Source organism: Crinia signifera, chromosome 11 (assembly GCF_055691185.1).
Source record: "Crinia signifera chromosome 11, ASM5569118v1, whole genome shotgun sequence".
Classification (NCBI taxonomy): Eukaryota; Metazoa; Chordata; class Amphibia; order Anura; family Myobatrachidae; genus Crinia; species Crinia signifera.
Window position 1 is genome coordinate 110156137 of NC_139227.1, and position 21988 is coordinate 110178124.

At 42.4% G+C, this 21988-nt stretch overlaps 1 protein-coding gene and 1 long non-coding RNA gene across 4 annotated transcripts in view; one reads left to right on the plus strand and one right to left on the minus strand.

Moving 5' to 3' along the window:
* BDNF (brain derived neurotrophic factor) overlaps positions 1 to 21988 on the minus strand; it is a 71096-nt gene that overhangs the window by 30647 nt on the left and 18461 nt on the right. Inside the window, exon 1 of one of the 3 annotated variants that reach the window (XM_083164218.1) lies at positions 16173 to 16510. The exons of 1 other annotated variant lie outside the window; for it this stretch is intronic. The gene's annotated coding sequence lies outside the window, so the exon portion shown is untranslated. Of the gene's footprint in view, positions 1 to 15005; positions 15321 to 16172; positions 16511 to 21988 lie in introns of those variants that run through there. One more of the 3 variants, XM_083164219.1, reaches the window with a different exon arrangement.
* The window catches only part of LOC146045424 (uncharacterized), a 52247-nt gene that overhangs the window by 18786 nt on the left and 11473 nt on the right, over positions 1 to 21988 (plus strand). The window lies entirely within an intron of this gene.

Sequence of the window (21988 nt, forward strand, 5' to 3'; positions counted from 1 at the left end):
AGCCAGTATTTATGGGTCCCATAGAGCACAGGTCCTCGGGACCCCACACAGTGCATGATTTGCAGGTCTCCTCACAGAATTATGGGAAATAATCAGCTCCACCTGTGGATCTTTAAAAATATGTCAGTGAGCAATAAGTGCACCTGCCGGGTGACCTGGAAAGCGTGAAATGTGTATGGTCCTGAGGACTTGATTGAGAACCCCTGACATAATGTAACAATTTGAAGGGGCCCCTGTCCAAATGCTTAGAGAGACAGCTCTCTGTAGTAGATTTTCATTTTATTCCCATGATACCCTAGTTCATACTTGCCTATTTTCTAGGATTGGCAAGAGGTTCCCGAAAATCAGGAGGCACTCCCGCCATTCTGCAAAGGCAGGCAAATCTCCCAGAGCTGGCCTCACCACCCCCCTACAGCCTCCTGTAACTTCACCTGCAACAATCTGAGAGACCGGACGGCTGCAAAGGACGGTTGTACCAATTGCAAAAAGTTGCATCATTGTAGCCTGCTCCCTACTTTACAATGCTGGTAAAGTGGGAATTGCATACCAGAGGGGGCAGCTGGAAAGTCAGCATGTATGCCTTATATTATTTTTGGAACCAGAGTAGTACCCTCGTTCACATTATGCCACATTGTATTGTTGCCAGTACAGATTAAGCCACACAGTGCGTACCTATTAAGTTTTCTCTTACCCTGTTTCTCTATTATATGAAGTGCTTTGCATGAACCCTATTATATACAACAGAACCATGCACAGTTTACAATGTCCAGTGATCATAATTTGAAAACAAAATAGATCATCAAAGATGGGGATCTTGACATAAGGGATTTGAACCCTCAACAGACACCTAATTGGAAGCAAGTATCACTCAGCAATTCTGTAATTAATGTCATTTATTGTTATTATGCAAATAGCACCAGATGCTAATTATGCAAATTTTCACCAGAAAAATTTAGGATGCTCCAAATGACAGAAAAGACACTTTTCCAACACTGTAAATTAATATCTTTGCTTTCATTACTGGGGTAGATTTATTAAGTTAAGGTGAAGTGATAAAGTGGAAGGCAGCTATTTACTCCTAACAGTCATATTACAGGTTGGGTTTGAAAAATGACAGGAGCTGATTGGCTGCTGCATTATCACATTCTATTTTAGCACTTCATCATGTTTAATAAATTAACCTAATAGCATTCTATGGGGCATTTCAGATAGTACTGTACCAATGTTCCCTCTAATTTTACGAAGGCCGTGTGCGGTAAAAGATGTTGGCTGTGCAACTTAGGAAGGAAATTAAATTTTTTGTGCGTCACTTATATATAACTGGAAAATGACGTTCAGCATTTGTGTTAACTTTACTTCAAAATTATATTAAACATTTAAACATTCAAAACACAGCACACAATGTAGTTAATGGGTGAAACACACAATAATTGAGTCCACAACTGCAAAAAAGGACCACTGCTGCTTTGTGCGCTCTGTTGTCATGTCTGTGCGCACGCTCGTCGAGTTGTGTGCGCGCGCACGTGCGCACAGCTTAGAGGGAACACTGTACTGTACATGGGATATGTCTGAACATTTTCCCAGAAACTCAGACAGGATAGAGCAGTACAACTTTGACTGGTAAATCGCACATTACCACTTCCTACCAATGTTTTGCAAGAGCCCAATGTTAATACCCTATGCTCTGACAGCCTAGTTTACATATGGTGTTATCTCCTGTCTCCCTACTAGCTGCTAATACATCTGTAATATATTCATTTCTCTCTCTCTTTCTCTCTCTCTCTCTCTCTCTGTGACCCCCCCCCCCCCCCCCCCCCCCCCCCAGCATAAAGTAAAGTAAACAACAGCATAAAAATGATAAACATCTAGGGATAAATGTAATAGGGTGGGAGAATCAGAAAGTGAGACATTTGGGGAGTTTTCACACTTTTTTCTAAAAACAGCAATCAATTCCATGCCAAAATCACCCTGGTTTTCAGTGTAAATGATTGCCGCTTTAAAAAAAAAAGTAAAACCAAATTTCATGCTTCCCTTTGACTGACCGTGTGTGTACATTATAATCTAGTCATTTCTTAAGGAAATTATATTTACTAAAGTTCAATTGCTAAATAGATGGTGATACAATGTCGCTCACGATTTCTCTTGAACTCGCTGGATCTCCTGGAAAAACGATACTGTGCGTACACACTGAGCGATTTTACAAACAACCAAATGATATTCCGTATGTGAGTCGTTTGGCATATTAAATTGTTGAATTTCTGTGTAATTTAAATACATGAAGACATTTCGTTCTTCATTGGTAGTGTACGCACTGAATGAATTGCTCCTAGTCATAACATGTACTAGCAGTGGCGTAACTAGCTTTTGGGCGCCCCCCCGACGTTAAAGGGAGGGCGCCCACCCACGCACCGTGCTGCACCACCCACCCACGCACCCCGCCGTACCAACCCCCGCCCGTCCCGCCGCACCAACTCTTGCCCGCCCCGCCGCACCAACCCCCGCCTCGCCGCCCATGCAATCCCCCCCATCCCCCGCAGTCTTACCTACGCTCAGTACGCGCTGGTCCCGTCTCCCTTCTTCTGCTATGAGGACCACCACAAAATGTCTGCCCCCATGCAGCAGACAGTTTCAGAGAACTTTCTGCTACATGGGGGCGGACATTTTGTTGTGGACCTCATAGAAGAAGAAGGGAGCCGGGACCAGCGCGTACTGAAGACTGACAGGTAAAGACTGTGGGGGATGGCGGCGGGGTGTAACTATAGCACTGCAGCCCCCGGCGCCCGCACATGCACAGCGCCCCCCCGCGGTCGCGGGGGCTGCGGTGCTATAGTTACGCCCCTGTGTACTAGTGATCTTCAGACCTTATCTATGCTCTGAGGTCAACATGAAAACCCACCCTGAGCAAGCCTTTGAAGGACTTGCGATAATCACGCCGATTGGCGGCTAGCTGCAAATCTATACACAACTCATTTACCATCAAATGATTCTCTAATGCCGAACTGTGCTGCAGAGGCAGGCTGATCGAGGGCACAGCTGACGTCACACGCCTTCTGTGAAAATGCTTGGGAACGCCAGCGTTTTTCCTGACACCCCCAGAAAATACAGTCCTTTTGGCGCAGTTTGTCATCACGCATGCGTGCTGCGATCCGTATGCATTCAATAATCAATCGCTGTGTGAATTTGCACAACAGTGATCTGGTCTGAATGACCCCCATAGTGCATTCACACTAAACAATCTTTAAGAATTTATTGTAACGAATGATCACTATTAGCAAATTTGTGTAAATAGTCATCTAGTGTGTACCCGGCTTTATAGAGACTTTAGAGGATACGTTCATTAGGTAGACCCTAGTAGGTCAACATGCATTGGGTTGACCATGTTGACAGGGTTGGAAGGTTGACACAAGCATTAGGTCTACAAGGGCAAGGTCAACAGTCAAAAGTTTTTTCCCAAATGTCAACGTGGACACCGTCAAAGGCATCGACTTATGGCCTGTTGGCCTTCAGTGGTCAACTGAATGCATGTCAACTTAAACTTGGTCTACCCATTGACCCATACCCGGAATTAAAGGACAGATGTATCGCGCTGCTAGAACACTTCCTGCTTCGCCTCATTAAGGAGGCGATGCCGGAAGGGACATCGACAAGATCTATTGACATCTTGTTAGCCGAAGCGGGGGGGATCGCAAACTCAGGTTAGGGAAGCCGTGAAAATAAGAAATAAAAAAACAACAGGTGAGGAAACGATGCTTACGGAAACATTCATCTTGCCTGAATTCTCTTTTAATAAGAAGGAAATTATTCTGCAACAAATATCTTACTTGTATATTATCTCAGCTGTCACTAGAGCATGAAATGTATTAGTTGGTCTCCGTCTTCTGGCTGTACTATGTGGCTTATCTGATGACAGCTGTATCAATTAGAGATGCCTAGATTACACTTTAATTTGACACACAGATGAGAATGCTGTTGCCATGGGAGCACCAAACATTCATTACGTGTAACAAAACCCTGCCTTTAAAACTAAGGATTTTATGAATTCAGCGCCACACTCATCGTAAACTTCTGCTTAAATAGTGCAAGTTAAATGACCGACAAGCGAGTCTTACCATTGGGTCTGGCAATAAACGTAAAGCTAACAAATTGGAACAGGATGGATAATTGCAATTAATGCTGTCACATGTGTGAATCAAGCATGACAGGACACGTTCATTTATAGGAGAGTGCAATTAACAATGGTGACAGTGTCTCAGCATGAGGATCGTTCCTGTAACAAATGCACGTTACAGGATGTAGCTATTACCGTGCAGGACATGGCGCGGGCTGCTAATTGCCTGTTGCTGTGAATGCTGTTTGTTTGTTACCTACATGGGAGTGCTGTAAAAGTGTTATCATTTGCTGTTTAATATGAAGATTTGCTATGCAATGAGGACTCTCGTCAATGCATCACACAACAGGTGTAACGTAAAAGTGATGTCATTAAAATGGTCTAATTTACACATAGTTACATAGTTACATAGTAGATAAGGCTGAATAAAGACTTGCGTCCATCTAGTTCGACCTCGGTCTAAACAATGCTGGAAAAAGCCTCACTTTTACAGTTGACAATCTTTAAAAATGACTTCCGGGGTTTGCAGCTGGGATGGTTACCCATAATGCAGCGTAAGTGGGCGGGAGTTCATCACAGCCTTGTCACATGTTCATAAAAAATATAGATTGTAAGCTCCTAGGAGCAGGGATTATGCTGTCCCTGGGTCGACAATGTGAAGGTCAACAGTCGCCCGGTCGACCACTAATGGTCAACAGTGACTAGGTCGAGATCTGGAAATTGTCGACATCTCATAGGTCGGTATTGACAGGAGGTCGAAACAGCTGAAGGTCGACATGGTCTACACTAAAAAGGTTGACCCAAGTTTTTAACTTTTTTGGCGTAGAACATCTTGCTTCATACTTTACTATCCAAGTGGGCGTAGGCGGAGAATATAATAGTGTTCCGATTGCAACGAGGCCTGAAGCATGGTGAGCGCAGCGAGCCATAAAAGGGGACACGGTACACTTATACGTGTCCATGTCGACATAGACACAGAAACCGCAAAAAATTTGCATCAACCTTTTGAGTGTCAACCATGTCAACGTGAACCTCAAGCTTGTGTCGACCGTCTGGCAATATCGAACTATGGTATGTCGACCATTTTCAGGTGTAGACCTAGTCACTGTCAACCATAAGTGGTGGACCTAGTGACTGTCGACTTAGACAGTTTCTATCCACTATACCATTTCCGAAGCAGGGTCCTCCTCTCTCCTGTTCTCTAGTACTTCAATGACAGACTGGTATCTGTATGATTGACAGACAATGTCCAAGTTGACAGTCTGCAGGTCAACACCAAAAGGTCGACATTGATGAATGGTTGACACTGGCAAAATATCGACATGACAAAAGTTGGCAAATTAAAATATCAACATGATTTTTTTTCTTTTTAATGCTTTACCATCCATAGGGACTCCGATTGGGATTGGTAAAGTGAGCCAAGCTCATCGGTAGCATGGCAAAGTAAGTGAGCTGGACAGGGGGACACGGTACACTATTTGGAGGTTCCTGTGCTCATGTGTTGGCATTGACCTAAAATAATAAATAAAATAAAAACTCCTGTCGAGAAGATTAGAATACTTACCCTAGAAACATTAGGATAGTGACTATCAGGACGCCAGGGTCGGTCTTCTGACCACCGACATTATCAGCGGTGGGATCCCATACCCAACCGACTAATTGTACTGAAATACAGATTTATTTCAAATTTCCTCATCGATGTCAGCAATCACTACATGTATGATGCCAGTGTCTGGTAGCTGCCAGAGAGGAGGGGTCCAGCAGTGGAGACTGCAAGTGGGCCCTCTCTTCTTTTAAAATGCCCCTGGGTAGTATCTATTGTATTTTACTGCTGTTATCAATCTAGGCCTAGTTCTCTCCCACCACAGATCTCACTGGCTGCCCTGTTCACTCCCATCACAGCTCTCACTGGCTGCCCTGTTTACTCCCATCACAGCTCTCACTGGCTGACCTGTTCACTCCTATCACAGCTCTCACTGGATGACCTGTTCCATCCCATCACAGCTCTCACTGGCTGCCCTGTTCCCTCCCATCACAGCTCTCACTGGCTGCCCTGTTCCCTCCCATCACAGCTCTCACTGGCTGCCCTGTTCCCTCCCACCACATCTCTCACTGGCTGCCCTGTTCCCTCCCATCACAGCTCTCACTGGCTGCCCTGTTCCCTCCCATCACAGCTCTCACTGGCTGCCCTGTTCCCTCCCACCACATCTCTCACTGGCTGCCCTGTTCCCTCCCATCACAGCTCTCACTGGCTGCCCTGTTCCCTCCCTTCACAGCTCTCACTGGCTGCCCTGTTCCCTCCCTTCACAGCTCTCACTGGCTGCCCTGTTCCCTCCCACCACATCTCTCACTGGCTGCCCTGTTCCCTTCCATCACAGCTCTCACTGGCGGCCCTGTTCCGTCCCATCACAGCTCTCACTGGCTGCCCTGTTCCCTCCCACCACAGCTCTCACTGGCTGCCCTGTTCCCTCACATCACAGCTCTCACTGGCTGCCCTGCTCCCTCCCTTCACAGCTCTCACTGGCTGCCCTGTTCCGTCCCATCACAGCTCTCACTGGCTGCCAGACATACTTCTCCCCCACCAGCACAATCAGTGCCTGCAGCCAAAGACGCCCCCACTACATGGGCCCGGCATTTGTCCCAACTCACTTGCTGCTGTGATTGCTAACCATTTCCGGGACAGAGATGAGAGAGACAGACAGAGGAGGGAGGAAAAGTAAGGCAAAGTCTAAACAAACTGACAGGGGACAGGAGGTATGTCGGAGTCACCAGTGAGTGCTCTCTCTGGACAATTTCACTACCGCCCATATGGGAAGCTGTATCAAACCTTCTAAAGGAGGTGAGTTGTTTCAACTAGCAACCAGTGAACCTCCCAGTGATCTCTGTCTGCAGTGACGGCTGCCACCACAGGAGTGGTATGTATAATTCTATGGGTGCGGGATGTGAGGGTGAGCTCTGCACACAATGCTCCAATGAACTTTTACAACTGTGTTATTAATGCTAGTACATTCTTATCATCCTAAGCCACCAGTATTGTGCATACAATAAATCCAAGTCTCCGGGCAAAACTAAGTGCCATAGCATCAGATTCATTTCTGGGGACTGGCGGACCAGTCCATAGCATCAATGCCTTCGTCTTGCAGAAACTGCTGACACACTCCAGCCACACATGAGGTCTAGCGTTGTCTTGCATTAGGAGGAACCCAGGGCCAGCCGCACCTGCATATGGTCTCACAAGGGGTCTGAGGATCTCATCTTGGTACCTAATGGCAGTCAGGCTACCTCTGGCGAGCACATGGAGGGCTGTGCAGCCCCCAAAGAAATGCCACACCATTACTGACCCACTGCCAAACCGGCCATGCTGGGGATGTTGCAGGCAGCAGAACGTTCTCCTTGGTGTCTCCAGACTTTGTCACGTCTGTCACGTGCTCAGTGTGAACCTGCTTTCATCTGTGAAGAGTGCCAATCTTGGTGTTGTCTGGCAAATGCCAAACGTCCTGCCCGGTGTTGGGCTATGAGCACAACCCGCACCTGTGGATGTCAGGCCCTCATACCACCCTCATGGAGACTGTTTCTGACCGTTTGAGTAGGCACATGCATTTGTGGTCTGCTGGAGGTCATTTTGCAGGGCTCTGGCAGTGCTCCTCCTGTTCCTCCTTGTACAAAGGCAGATGTAGAGGTCCTACTGTTGGGTTGTTGCCCTCCTAAGGCCTCCTCCACTGTCCTGTCTCCTAGTAGCGACTCCATGCTCTGGACACTATACTGACAAACACAGCAAACCTTCTTTCCACAGCTCGCATTGATGTGCCATTCTGGATGAGCTGCACTACCTGAGCCACTTGTGTGGGCTGTAGACTCCGTCTCATGCTACCACTAGAGTGAAAGCACCGCCAGCTTTCAAAAGTAACCAAAACATCAGCCAGAAAGCATAGGAGCTGAGAAGTGGTCTGTGGTCACCACCTGCAGAACAACTCCTTTATTGGGGGGTCTTGCTAAGTGCCTATAATTTCCTCCTGTTGTCTATTCCATTTCCACAACAGCATTGTGCCTATATATCTAGATCAAGACGAGGTAAAAGAAAATGTAATTATAATTGAAAAATACATTCTTGCCACTAGTTCCGAGAGTGTTGATTACTGCCATCTCAAGAACATTGGCTTATACCCCCCCTCAAAAAAAATGGCTGCCCCAGTATTTCTATGATGTCACTGGATTCCTGTGAATGACTAACCTAATAGAGAATATTGGTTCTGATTTCAAAATGGCTGCCCTTCCTGTGTCTAGACATCACCACAAATGCTGCCAAAACAATGAGAAAACTGTCTGTTTAGCTTTACTCGCTAAAACATTTCCAACAAAACCTATTATACAGATGGTTTCATTTCATTTACGACAGACCCTAATATTTATTCTATGGCTGCGTAACTAGTAATTTTGCGTAGAAAGCTTCATTTCTTTTCACATAGAATATATCTCTATCCGCTAGCACTGCTGAAGGAGTTATTACATATTGCATTCAATGAGGACTCTGCAGGATTTCTTTTCAAAACCCCTCTTCAGGAGGCAATTCGCAGTGTGACATAACTGAGAGCGCTTGTTTCAGAATTACAGAGAGCCAGATGAGTCAGTCTTCAAATTAAACAGCAAATTTGCAACAATGAAGAAAAGCCGAGTATTCATCAGAATTGTTTCAAAACAAGTCAAGTTAGTAATTCTATCATTAAGAGGACAAACCCACTTACTCAGGAGACTCAGCTTATAGCACACAGAGATTTTCCATTTAGGCGGAAAGCTCATATTGAAACCTATTTTCTTCCTGCTATATAAATAAATCAACAGCATAAAACCATTTATAGAAAGGATTTGTGTTTCCTTCCAGATGCTGACGATTCAGTTATTTTGTAATTATAATCTTACTTTTACCATTGACTCTTAAGTACGACTTGTGTTCACATTCAATTAAAAATTGAATCAATGAAACATACATATAGTAATGTCATATAAAGAAGTCGCAGATGCTGGAATGTTTATAAACAATTCGTATGATTTATAAATTAACTGTAAAACTCTCCATACAAGGGGACAGATGTATTAAGCCTAAAGAAGAGATAAACTGGAGATAAATTGAAAGGAGATAAAGCACCAGCCAATGAACTGTGTTTGAAAATGACAGTTGGGAGTTGATTGGCTGGTCCGTTATCTCCTTTCACTATATCTCCAGGTTATCTATTCTCCAGTCTTAATACAGATGGGGTGCCTCTCATTTATCCCCAGCCCGTGCCAGATCCCCTCCGCTAGCGAGAGCTGGCAGAGAGGTGCTCCATCTGACCCGGACGTGCTAGCATCTCACAAGCATGCGTGTCCCCATCGCTTGGTGGTGGGCGGCAACGGGCAGGGAATTCCTGCCCACCTCAGCTTCAGGATGATGGGCAGGGTTGGGGGGGGTCGGGTGAGGGGGTGTGTGTGCGCGCACGTCCCCTTCCAGGGGATGGTGGGGGCTGGTGAAGGCTATATGAGAGGCATCATGTACATTTGCCCCATTGACAGAACACAGAATAAGAAAAGGTCTGTGAGCTGTTTTGAGGGTCCACGTTGGACCGTTTAATATTCCTTACTTAAAAATCACATTGTAATGCAGTAGTGGAACATGGTATTGATGGGCATCTTAACCAAATTTGTGTAACAGCCCAGTAATAGTGGTCTACCCTCCTGATATCCTAGCCCTGTTCTTATGAGCATGCACAGTGATGCCCGGTATGGTCATTACCTATTGCAAGATCAATACTTTCATCGTGAGATACTTTGGGGGTGATTCATGTTGACTCAGAAGGGGCCACATTTGTTCCCATTCTGATGGCGGGGGGGGGGGGGGTCTGCACACATGAATGCTTGTTTTCGCATGCGATCCTGCCGCCCGGGAGGGTCCGGGGCAGCTCGAGGGAAATAAGATGCGACTTCCCCCATAGAAGAAGTCGCACAGTGTATTGGGGCCACCAAAACAAAACAAACCCCCAAAAACGTGTCAACCTTTTTCATGTGTTGACCATCTGCATGTTGACTTTTTTGCTTGTGTCAAACTTTTATCTATGTCAGCCTTGTGCCTGTTGACTTCTTGGGGTCGACCTAGACAACTGTTGACCTAACAATTCGTCAACCTAATGACCCACGCCCGGACAGGTGCATGCTCTCGTTCTGCTATTGGTCAGGGGCTTATGTGGCTGATTCAGGCCCATTTGTTTGGGTCCAAAAATCAGCCTCTTCCCCCGGTGTTTGTGGTTTGCGCATGTGCAAACCCTGGGAGATTCACACTCGCCGAGCCGTCCGCTCCTGGAAGGGAGGGCCGGGGGCGGACAGGAGGCAGCAGCAGGGGAACATAAAAACACTGGGCGTTCCCATGAGACTGCGGGCGTGGCGATGCCTCCTCGGGGCAGACGCGGACCTCACATGACGTCAACGCCTTCCCCCCAATTCGGCAGAAAGTGGGAATCTGAAATGTAAGTCTGAACTTTGGTGAACGGACATTGCACCAACCCAACTGAGACAGGCAGATGAGATCACATTGAGTCAGATGATTTGAATTGGCCACGCCCATTTATGTTAATGACTGCACGTTTACTAATCATAGCACACAGCTGTAATCCTGCAAAATAAGATTACATTTCAGTTGAACGAAACCTAGCAAAGCATCATGGGATTTGTAGTTCAGCCTTAGCTAACCTTACAACAAACAACAAGCAACAACAAATCAGTCTGAAACTGGCCACTCAGGACCTATTGCCTTCAGTGACATTAAAATGATTGCAGGAAACTCTGATTTATAACTTTGTGAGGTCTACCGATTGCGTCAGTAGAACCAATTATGCCTTTTCATTAAAGCCGATGTGTATTGGATTTCTTTGTACATTTCACACATTCTTTTGACACACTTCCATAATTGAAACAAGCTATACTTGGCTTTCACACATTCTAAAGAAATGTTTAATTTGAACAGCCAAATATTACTCATCCCTCCACTATTCCCCCCCCCCCTTTCTTCATTCACTTGTGTCTACATACCAATTGCCAATGCAAATTGCCTTGTGTACAATATATATATATATATACTCTGTATCTATATACTTATGGAGGCTGGCCATTGTCGGATCTATCTCCAATCCTTTCCAAATGAAAACAACATCAAGATTATCCGCATACATTAAACCTCATTTACTAGAAAACTAAATAAATGATGACTATTGATCTTGCTGTGGCTACAATCTAAAAACTGCAGACTGTAATAGTAATGTGGGCTCTTCTTTATAAAGCATTCATAAAAACAATACATCTGACTGCAACTGATCCAAATATAAATGGGTTTAAGGAACACCCATTGGCCGATGACCATTAACATAACAGATCAAAACACTGAACAAATAGTTTGTGATGACGAAACACATTTCCGCATTTCTTATGAATAAGCTAAAAGGGGAAAGCAAATACCATTGAACAACATGAAAGAATTAGATATAGGGGGCGTGTCCTAACCCATGGAAAGGGGAAGAAAGCTACAATTACAGATTTATCAACAAGTGGTATTCTTGTTATCATTCATTACGCCTGCTAGAGCCAATCATATCCCAGCTTTCATGTGTTTGAAGCTGATTGGCTGAAGCACCAAGGATTAGAAGAATATCACTCTTTAAAAAATCGGCCCACACAGTACCAACTGCCATGTTACAGGCTGTGTTTGGAAAATGACATTTAGGAACTGATTGGATGATACTTTATCTTTTTTCACTTTTATCACTCCCCTTTAATAATTTAGGTGATAGGAATGTGGCTTCAGTACACAAGGACAGACCAATGGGGTGGTCAATAAAATTGGGTTGGTCCATCGTGATTAATTCATTATTTACTGCAGTGCAACAAGGTATTTTCTGTGAATAGTATTAATATTAAATTTCATCTTTGAGATTTAAAAATAGTAAAGCCTCAGCTCTTGGCTTCTAAGGAACCTCTGGATCTAGTACAAGTTCTACACTTAGAAATGGTGCCCTCATTGTTAACCTCCGCTCTAGTTTGAAGACGTCATCATTGCACCTGGCATTATAATAGTTACTTTTCATATGCAAAATATAATATATTTGATCTCATTGTTCTATGTATATTAAAGACTAACACTGCTCCTCACCACTATGGGGGGAATTCAATTGTTTTACACATCTGCGGCCACTAGATGGCACCCAACTGGAGCAAATCAGGTGTTTTGCCACATTTGGGGGCGTCCACCAGCGAGCGCTGACATTACTGGTATGTTGTTCTGTATTTCGACAGGCTGGTAACTAGCTATCAAATAAGTATATATGAAATGTAAAATATATATAAAGTAGTAGAAATGAACTACAGGTAGGTTAACAAGCAAATAAAAAAAAAATTTAAATGCAATTGTTCGCTCATTACTACAAATCAATAATATAAGATCACTTTGCATAATGGATCACCTTTACGCACCCCTAATGCTCTAGAACTACAAATACAGGCATGCCAAGTCATTTTCATGGGAACAATGACAGGGGTTGTAAAATAATAGTTTGGAATTCAAATTCAGATTCCAGATGCTTTCAAACGAAAACATTCAATAGAAATAGGCACTAAAGACCAAATCTACATTCAGATTGGTCAATAAACTTTATCCACAAAAATTGAAAAAGTTCAGAAAAATACTAAGTACCAAATAGAGAAGCACATTCCTTAGTATCCCAAATACTGGAAGAAGTTTAAGATCAGACCTACAATAAGCTCAAGAGGAAGTAGTAGTAGTACACGTTAATATTATTGTTATTAATATTATTATTAATAGTAATCTAATAATCATCATCATACTAATAACAATAAAACTAATAATAATACAATTATTATTAATAATAATAATAATAATAATAATAATCGTAGAGTTAGGATGTGCTATGCTGTTCAGCAGGTACTACAGTTTGTGTTTTACATATAAAGATCCAAAACAAAAGCCTTTTTTCTTCTTCTTCTGGAATTCCAGTTATTGTAACTTGCATGTTTTAAATTCCATTAAAGGTTCTATTTTAACAAGTGTATTTTGCATCTCAAGCTCTTGAAAGAGGAAAACACACACAAAAAAGGACACAGATTATAGACTAAAACAGTATTTTGTAATACAAATAAAAGTCCAAAGCAATGCTATTCTCCTGGTCCACAGAGCTGACAATCTCCTAATTTTTTTTGGCAGCTGAAGAGCTGTATTGTACATTTAAAAGACATCAGCTGGCATAAGCTTCCACCTCTATACAGTGTAGGTGCCAACCTCGTCTCTATCTCTCAGCAGAAATCAACACGTCATCTGTCAGAAGCATGTAGGGGAATGCAAACATAACATTAGATTCTGTATAATCCAACTAACAGTGTGTGTGTGTGGGGGGGGGGGGGGGGGGGGGTGGTGGTGGTAGTGGTTTTGTGTTAACTGGAGCCACACAAAATATTGCCACACAGAAGTACAGAAACAGGAGTAGGGCTGAGAACACTTCATTCCTTGAGTTAAAACTTCAATGTAAACTCCCTTATTAATCTAGAATGAACCCATATCTGGCAGTACAGGCACCATACTGCATGCTGGCTTATTGATTTATGCAGGAACCAAGTCTTTCTGAGCTAAGCCTCGTCAAATCTAATGGAATCTATGTATAACCATATTTCTCACCCATGTGCAAGCCAAACATACACCCAGCACCAAATGTGTCAATGCATCAGGTCTACATATACACGAACTTCTAGATCAATCCAGAAGTGAAATGAACCTGAATGAAAGTATTAGAACGTTTGAATATGGATTCTGAGCTCATTTAAAGTTATATGAATTTCAGATGTGCAGAAATATTTTGCTAGGAAACTCGCTGCAGTGCGCCTTGCGGCCAGAAGAGGGCACTGTGTTACTTCTTAAGCGCAGATGTCGGAGATAAAATTCAAGAAGGACATGTATAGCTCAGTTCCAGATGCCACTGCAAACACCCCTCATATTATTTTGATTTGCAGGTATCAACATCCCCCCTCACTCCACTGCAAATCCCTCCGATCCCATCATAGTGAGTACCATTACTTTCACTAGAAGAAGATTTAGAAGACTTAAGTAAACTGTATCCAACACATGTTTTTTGGCATTGGAGGACACACACACACACTCACTCACACATACACACACACTGAGGATACGCAGCCAATTTTGGGATTGAGAACAGAGCAGGGAAATACTCTGCAATTGGGGGCAGGCAGTCCCCTTTAACTCTTCGCTGGGGAAACCTCAGACCCTACAACTCCTAATAGTCAAAACATGTTTTGGAAAAAAAAAAAAAAAAAAGTTGCAGCACATTCCACAGTACCCCATTCCGTTCCAGAGCCATCGTGAAGGGAGGGAAATATTAGGAATCCCTTCTTGCCTTGTGCTGCTTCTCCGTTATCTACCAAAACCATTATTAACCCATTCAATTGTACACAGCAGATCATGTAATGTATTCATTATTACAGATCAGCATCATATGTCACTTAAAACCTATTTAAACAAAGGTGACTAATAGAAAGTAATAATAACTATTGTGTATATATGGATCAATGATACTAACACAGTGACAAACCTTTACATTGTAGCCTACAACAGTATAAAACAACAGACGCTTTGCATCAAACACAAAAGACTTGGCTGAGCTGCTGACAATTCCACACAATACTGTACATTATGCAATACGTTCCTAGCACAAATATCTTGCTGCTCACCGTGGCAGGATGGAGCATCCTACATAAGTTTTTGGACCCCCCAATAAAACCCAGAAACCCCAATTTACACAAGATCCTGCAAACTCTGTGCACCCCTCCCCCCCCCCCCCCCTTCATAGCCTACCTTCTGGATCTCTCAGTTTGATTTTCTCATTTATTCTAAAGCTCGATGAAAGTTTGACTGCTCACAGATACTCCCATGCTAGTGATTAGACAGAAGATTCTTTCTGCGCCTGAGTGACAGACGGAGGCTCCTATGTCTCATGAAATGATGATGAGGGGAGATCAGAGTCCTGCTTGCGCCTATAGCCCTGCTTGTTGAGTTTAGCAAGCCGTTTAGACCAGAATGTCTTGGGCTTTTGTCAGTGAGAAATTATTTAGGCTCCTCTTTGTACTTCTATTGGTCAAAGTCCTCTCCACTCCACACAACTGCTGGGCACTTAAAGTGACAGAGCATCCCTCCAACATACCCCCCCCCCTATCACACAACACTATGAAATAATAATGGGAACCTGAGAGGAGTTAGCACACTGTACACCTTACATACAAGCTAACTTTCCCCTAGATGTTTTGCCCAGCTGCTGGCACTGTCTGCAGCCAGCTCTGGCAATAGCATCTTCCTCTGTACTTTGCTGCTGTTTGAAATGCAAATGGAATCACCTGGGGAGTTATTTTATTTTTAGTCTGAGAGCTGAGATCTGGGAGTTACAGCAGGAAAAAAATATTCTCTGTTTAGTTCTTTTTTTATGCTTGGTTTATGGAACTGGCGTCACAAACCCTGACAAGTAGATTCCTTGGTTTATAAATACTCTCTGTGTCAGACAGGGCTCACCAGCAAATGCAACAATCAGCAAATGTAACAATCAGCAAATGTAACAATCACCAGCAAATGGAACAAGTAACTGTTTACTGTATCATTGTTTTATTTACCTTTCTTTATATTGTTTTCAAAACAAAACGCAAGGCAGACAATGATGTCACTGTGGTCAGAAACGTCACTTGCTCATGTAATTGGCGTTAAAGCCTCGCAATCTATGTGCATGTATGTAAATATTTAATGGGTTGTATTATTTGTCCTTTAAAATTAGGGAAATAAAATAAGTTTTATTCATTAAAGAAACTCAGGTGGCAATGTCAGTTAGGCTCATGCTGCCAACCACAATTGCAATATACTGATGATAATAATAATAATAATAATAATAATAATAATAATGATAATACTTAATAATAAATAATAATATCCTACAGACCTATCTTTTGAATGCAGTACAAAAATAAATTAATGACCCACCTTTTCAGTTAGTATTTTCCAATGAACACATCAACACACTTGTATTTTGGAAATCTCAGATGAAACTCTGTATAAATTGGAAATGTTTTCCTGCAACTTCCTATGGAAAACAAAAAGCTAGAGCAATGTGCAGCTTTGATCTTCTGTGTCTGTAGCAAAGATAAGTTAAATTATTGATAGTGGAAACTGCATGGTGAAGGCAGTGGGGTCTCTTCATTGAATGGCTCCATTTGATCTTTTTTTTGGAGAGAGAGACAGCTCCTACTACTGTAACTCACTAGGGTTAGACACAGGATGATCAGCCCTCTGGAGCTGTGAATGGGGTGTGGGAGGGGAATCCACACAAGTCTGCTCTACTCTCTTTGACGTGGGTGTTCACGTGACACATCCTCAGCCTCTGAAAAGGCACTCCACTGAGTGATACACTAGCATCACACGGACCCCTGGAGGAGGGATGGGTCTCTCTCTCTCTCTCTCTCTCTCTCTCTCTCTCTCTCTCTCTCTCCTCTCTCTCTCTCTCTCTCTCTCTCCCTCTCCCTCTATCTCCCTCTCTCCCTTTTAATTAACCCGTGTACTGCTTCAATGCAACTTTTTCATTACCCTGCCTTTTTCTGAAAGTGAATATCTCTCTCTCTCTCTCTCTCTCTCTCTCTCTCTCTCTCTCTCTCTCTCTCTCTCTCTCTCTCATATATATATTGAGATATTACAGACTATCGATCCAGTCATAGATTGATATACATACATGTGTGTTTTTATATTTGCATACAATTAACATAAACATTTAACATACAGATTTCTTATTCAATTATACTTAGAATTCCTAGATAAAGTGAAAACCAAAAATTGTTCTACAAACAATAATGTGATTTTATAAGATGTATAGAAAAAAATTAAAACCTGTAAAATATGTATATGTATAAAAAAATATGTGTGTATATATATATATATATATATATATATATATATATATATACATATATGTGTATATATATTATAGTACTAGATATTATTAGTACATATACTGTATAATATACATCTATCTATCCATATACACACTATATATGAGAAGTAGAGGGGATGTCACTTCTGTGTCTGTGCTAGATATTATTAGTACATATACTGTATAATATACATCTATCTATCCATATACACACTATATATGAGAAGTAGAGGGGATGTCACTTCTGTGTCTGTGCTAGATATTATTAGTACATATACTGTATAATATACATCTATCTATCCATATACACACTATATATGAGAAGTAGAGGGGATGTCACTTCTGTGTCTGTGCTAGATATTATTAGTACATATACTGTATAATATACATCTATCTATCCATATACACACTATATATGAGAAGTAGAGGGGATGTCACTTCTGTGCCTGTGCTCTTGACTTTGGCATCATCTGTAAGGGCTCTGTCACTTTGTGCAGACAGCAATATAAATTCTACTTAAGAGCCTTCATTGTCAAATACCACCTCATCTGTCACCTGGTTATTAGATATTGTAACACAACAGCCTGAGGTTAGTCATGTTTCCATCTACTGAGACCAGATAGTCTCTGGGCTATTTTACTTTACTATTCCAAATATTAGTCAGTGCATATTTACTGTGCTAATGGGAACACAGGTGCCTCGGATATTGCAGTCTGCCTTCAGAACACTTGAAAGATGGAACAAGAATGGAACAGCTCATAAAATACATATAATAAATGTCATCTAAAATATAGTATCTATCTATCTATCTATCTATCTATCTATCTATCTATCTATCTGTCTGTCTGTCTGTCTGTCTGTCTGTCTGTCTGTCTGTCTGTCTGTCTGTCTGTAACCTATGTCTAGCTAATATCTATCTATCTATCTATCTATCTATCTATCTATCTATCTATCTATCCATCCACCCATCCATCTTCAGTACGCAGACAATGTCTGTGACAGTGGCCATTACTGACACTAAATGTTTTTTTTTTACCTCATTCTCCTGCAGAGATCCTGCATTAATACTCTAGATAGATCCAGAACACAGCTATTGACAGTGGCAAGTCTAGGTTACCTTTCCCTTCTTTCCCCAGGGCTGGTAGTAGTATATGGAAAAGGGTCTTTCTTGGGGAGGGGACGGGACATATTGGCTGAATAATGGATGGAGTTTATCTGCTTTGTGTCTGGAACAATTCCTTACACTTTTTTTTCTCTGGGCATTGCACCATCCTAGGAGAAGTTAGTACAGGGTTCTGTGGAAAACAGTTTATGCTGGCAAGAAGGGTCTCTTAAAGTGTTTATTTAACAAATGACGCTTACAATAGTGTCATCCATTTGTCAGTACGTAGGATGCAATGCAGATCAAAGCGTCCCTTTAATGATTATTTTTATTTTTTTATAAAGAGTATCCACATCTCCCTTATTTCTCTGTGGCCTGAAAAATAAAATCCTAGTTTTGAGAAAGTCATTATCTACTAGAGATTTACACTTAATTAAAATCTAATAAATCACTAAACATTTTTACATGAACTTCTCCAACCTTCCTACATCATCTGCCTTGTCCCACCCTGTTCTCAGACACGCTAAAGGTCATTCTGTCATATGCTATCATTCTCAGCCGCCATCTATGACTGTTGTTAAGTATATTCAAGAAATCGTGATTAAACAAATGAGATGTCATTATACCAAGGTTTGGCATTACAGCATTTCATGCTATTAATAATTTTAATTGGCTGAGGTCAGCTATAAGAACGCTTTGTCTAATTACGTTGCTGATGAATCTCTCATTCGGAGTATGTTGTTTGCATTGTACAAAAAGGGTTCTACAGGAAACGGTCTATAAAAACATACTTGGTCTATAGACTACAACCGAACCAGAGAGTATTGATTAAGGCCATGTCTAACCTGCTGTGTAGAATATAACAGCTACTCCAGCCAATGGGAGAAGTCTCCTTATGAATAAGAAATGGCCTTGTAAAGGATTAGCCATCAATAGCTATTACAGAATTTCATTAGGCAACATCATTTAAGACATCATTCCATTATCATTTTTTTAAATACACCACTTAGAATATTCCACCAATCTGGACTCATGGAGAATGTGTGATTTGGAGTATAAAAAAAGGCAAAGGCCTCTTTGGATATACAGTATATATATATATATATATATATATATATATATATATATATATATATATATATATATATATATATATATATATATATATATATATATATATAGTCACATTAGTGCTGAAACCAGTATCCTGATTTCATCTTTAAGGGAAAATAAATACTCTACGTGATCCAAATAAAATCCAGATAGTAGTTAATTGTATTTCAAAGAAAAAAATGGTTTTCGTTCGTACATCCTGCCCCAAGTTTGTCCACAGTAATACATGTAGGAATCGATTTAGACCTGTTTGTTAAGGTCCAAATTCGGCCCTGTCGCCAATGGTGGGGTGTGCATTGGTACAAAACCCAATAGCGAAGGCCTTTGGAGAGATTTTCACTCACCGGGGCTTTCACAATTTCATTGGCAGCCAGGGGGCGTTCCGGGGTGGACACATGATGTTTCATGGGCGTGAACATAGAAACTCTGGGCATGCTCCATGGAACGCAGGTGTTCCCCGGCCCGATCGGGGTGGGTGGATGACTTCACATAACATCAGAGACCATCCCTAATTTGGAGAAGACCGTGCAGCAGAAACGTAAGTCCTGGCGGCTTTTCTGCTGCGAACAGAAGTCATTCAATGGTAAGCAACCACCTTTGCTTGCCGCGCATGGCAAGGGGGGGTGGGTGTGCATTCGCCGGCGCGGCGTTAACCTCCAAATATACGCTGCTTAACGAGCAAGTCTGAATCAGGCCCATAGTGTATTAGACTTTGCCAACACTGCCGTTCTATTTTGAATTGACATAATTGAGCAAGTATTCTAGAAAACTCTAATTTTACTGGCATTACTTTTTCTGACATACTTTTTACTGACATGCACTAAACACATGTACTCAGTGGCGTAACTATAGCCCCGCAGCCCCTGCGGTGGCAGGGAGGCACTGAGAAGGTGTGGGCGCCGGAGGGGGGGGGGTCTGCAGGTCTATAGTTACCCGCTACCGTCTGCCCCTGCCTCTGCCCGGTACCTCCTGCCGCCGGCGCCTTTGTCGGGTCCCGGCTCCTGCAGATAATAAAAAGTGAAAATGGCTGCTCCCATCCAGCATACCATTTCTAAGGCTGCTAGAGGAGGCTGCCGCCAACTCTAGCATCCTCAAAATCTGTCCGCATTATGGGGGCAGCCATTTTCTGAGTGTCACTTTTTATATGCTGCAGGAGCCGGGAGAGCCGGGACCTGACAGAAGCGGCGGTGGCAGGAGGTATCGGCTGCATGGGGAGGGGGGTTGTTAACCCTAAGGGGGGGGGGGGGGGAGCGCTTCCCAAATTTAAAGCAGGGGGGGCGCAAATGTAATAGTTACGCCACTGCATGTACTGTATTAGTAAATGAAATATTGGGTAAAATCTTATCATATATTGCAAATATGTTTATTATTAGCACTAAAATGCTATATTTTTGGACCGATTCAGTTTGTGTCGCATATGTTGTGCATGTACATGTACTCAAAATTCAGTGTGAGAGCGTTTAAGATCAACAATTATTGTTTAGGATTTTCTGCAGGGCGCGTACTGTATGGCCGGGTATCAAACTTCACAAAGTGATAAAATGGGGAGTGATAAACAACCAGCCAATCAGCTCCTACCTGCCATTTTTCAAACCCAGTCTGTAACATGACAGGTAGGAGCTGATTGGCTGGCTGTTTATCACTCTCCACTTGATCACTTATTGAAGCTTGCTACATCTGGCCTTAAGTAAGTACCCCATCCCCCATAAGTATTTATTGCTGGAGGTGTTTTATTGAAGTTGAACATTCAATGGAATGTGCTCAATAACTGCGTACTGTGGGTCAGATTCAATAAAGCAAAAAAAAATAAAAAAAATCATTTTGAGTTTAGATTTAACCGTGTTGCTATGCAACTAGAAAAAAATGCATTTATATTGTTTCTGTGCAAGGTAAATACTGGCTGCTTTGCATGTAGCCTACAGATGTTAGATAGCTTTAGTTGTGCACTGTAATATAGATTTGAGGGGTAGATATATGAAGCAGTGATAAGGGAGGAGAAGTGATAAAGTGCCTGGTACTTTATCACCGGCCAATCAGCTCCTGACTTGTTAAAATACAGGCTGGATTTAAAAAGGAGCTGATTGGCTGGTGATAAAGTACCAGACACTTTATCACTTCTCCTCCCTTATCACTGCCTTATCAACCCTCATCTTAAACACACTCCACCTAAATCTTTCTGCACATGTTACATCAGCTCCACCTGCAGCGCAGCATCATTTTTCCCATTTGCGTGCTTTTTCGCTTTGCCAACAAAGCAAAACCATCCCTCTGTCTCAACTGTGAATCACAGCTTTGCTGACACATGTGTACTTCTAAACTGATGGAAGGCTGTTACAAAGGTTGCAGACCTCAGGCACCACAGCTTTCTCTCAGATTACAGCCCTAATCATGGCATGACAGAGGATGATTACAGCTCAAGTGCTAAAGATTTCTTTCCCCCTGCTTTGTACCAAGAGCCATTTCTGAGGCTGTGCTACAAAGAGATTGACATTAATGTATATGTATAAACGTGTGAAGGCTGGAGCCTCAGGATGGCAGAACCTCTCTCTTTTACAGGATCCGGACAAATATTATTAGTCTTTTTTCATGTATGGTCAACCTTTCAATTTCCCAAGGGGCCTGGGGACAGAGCTGGAGCTGAGATTATAACACGGACTGAAA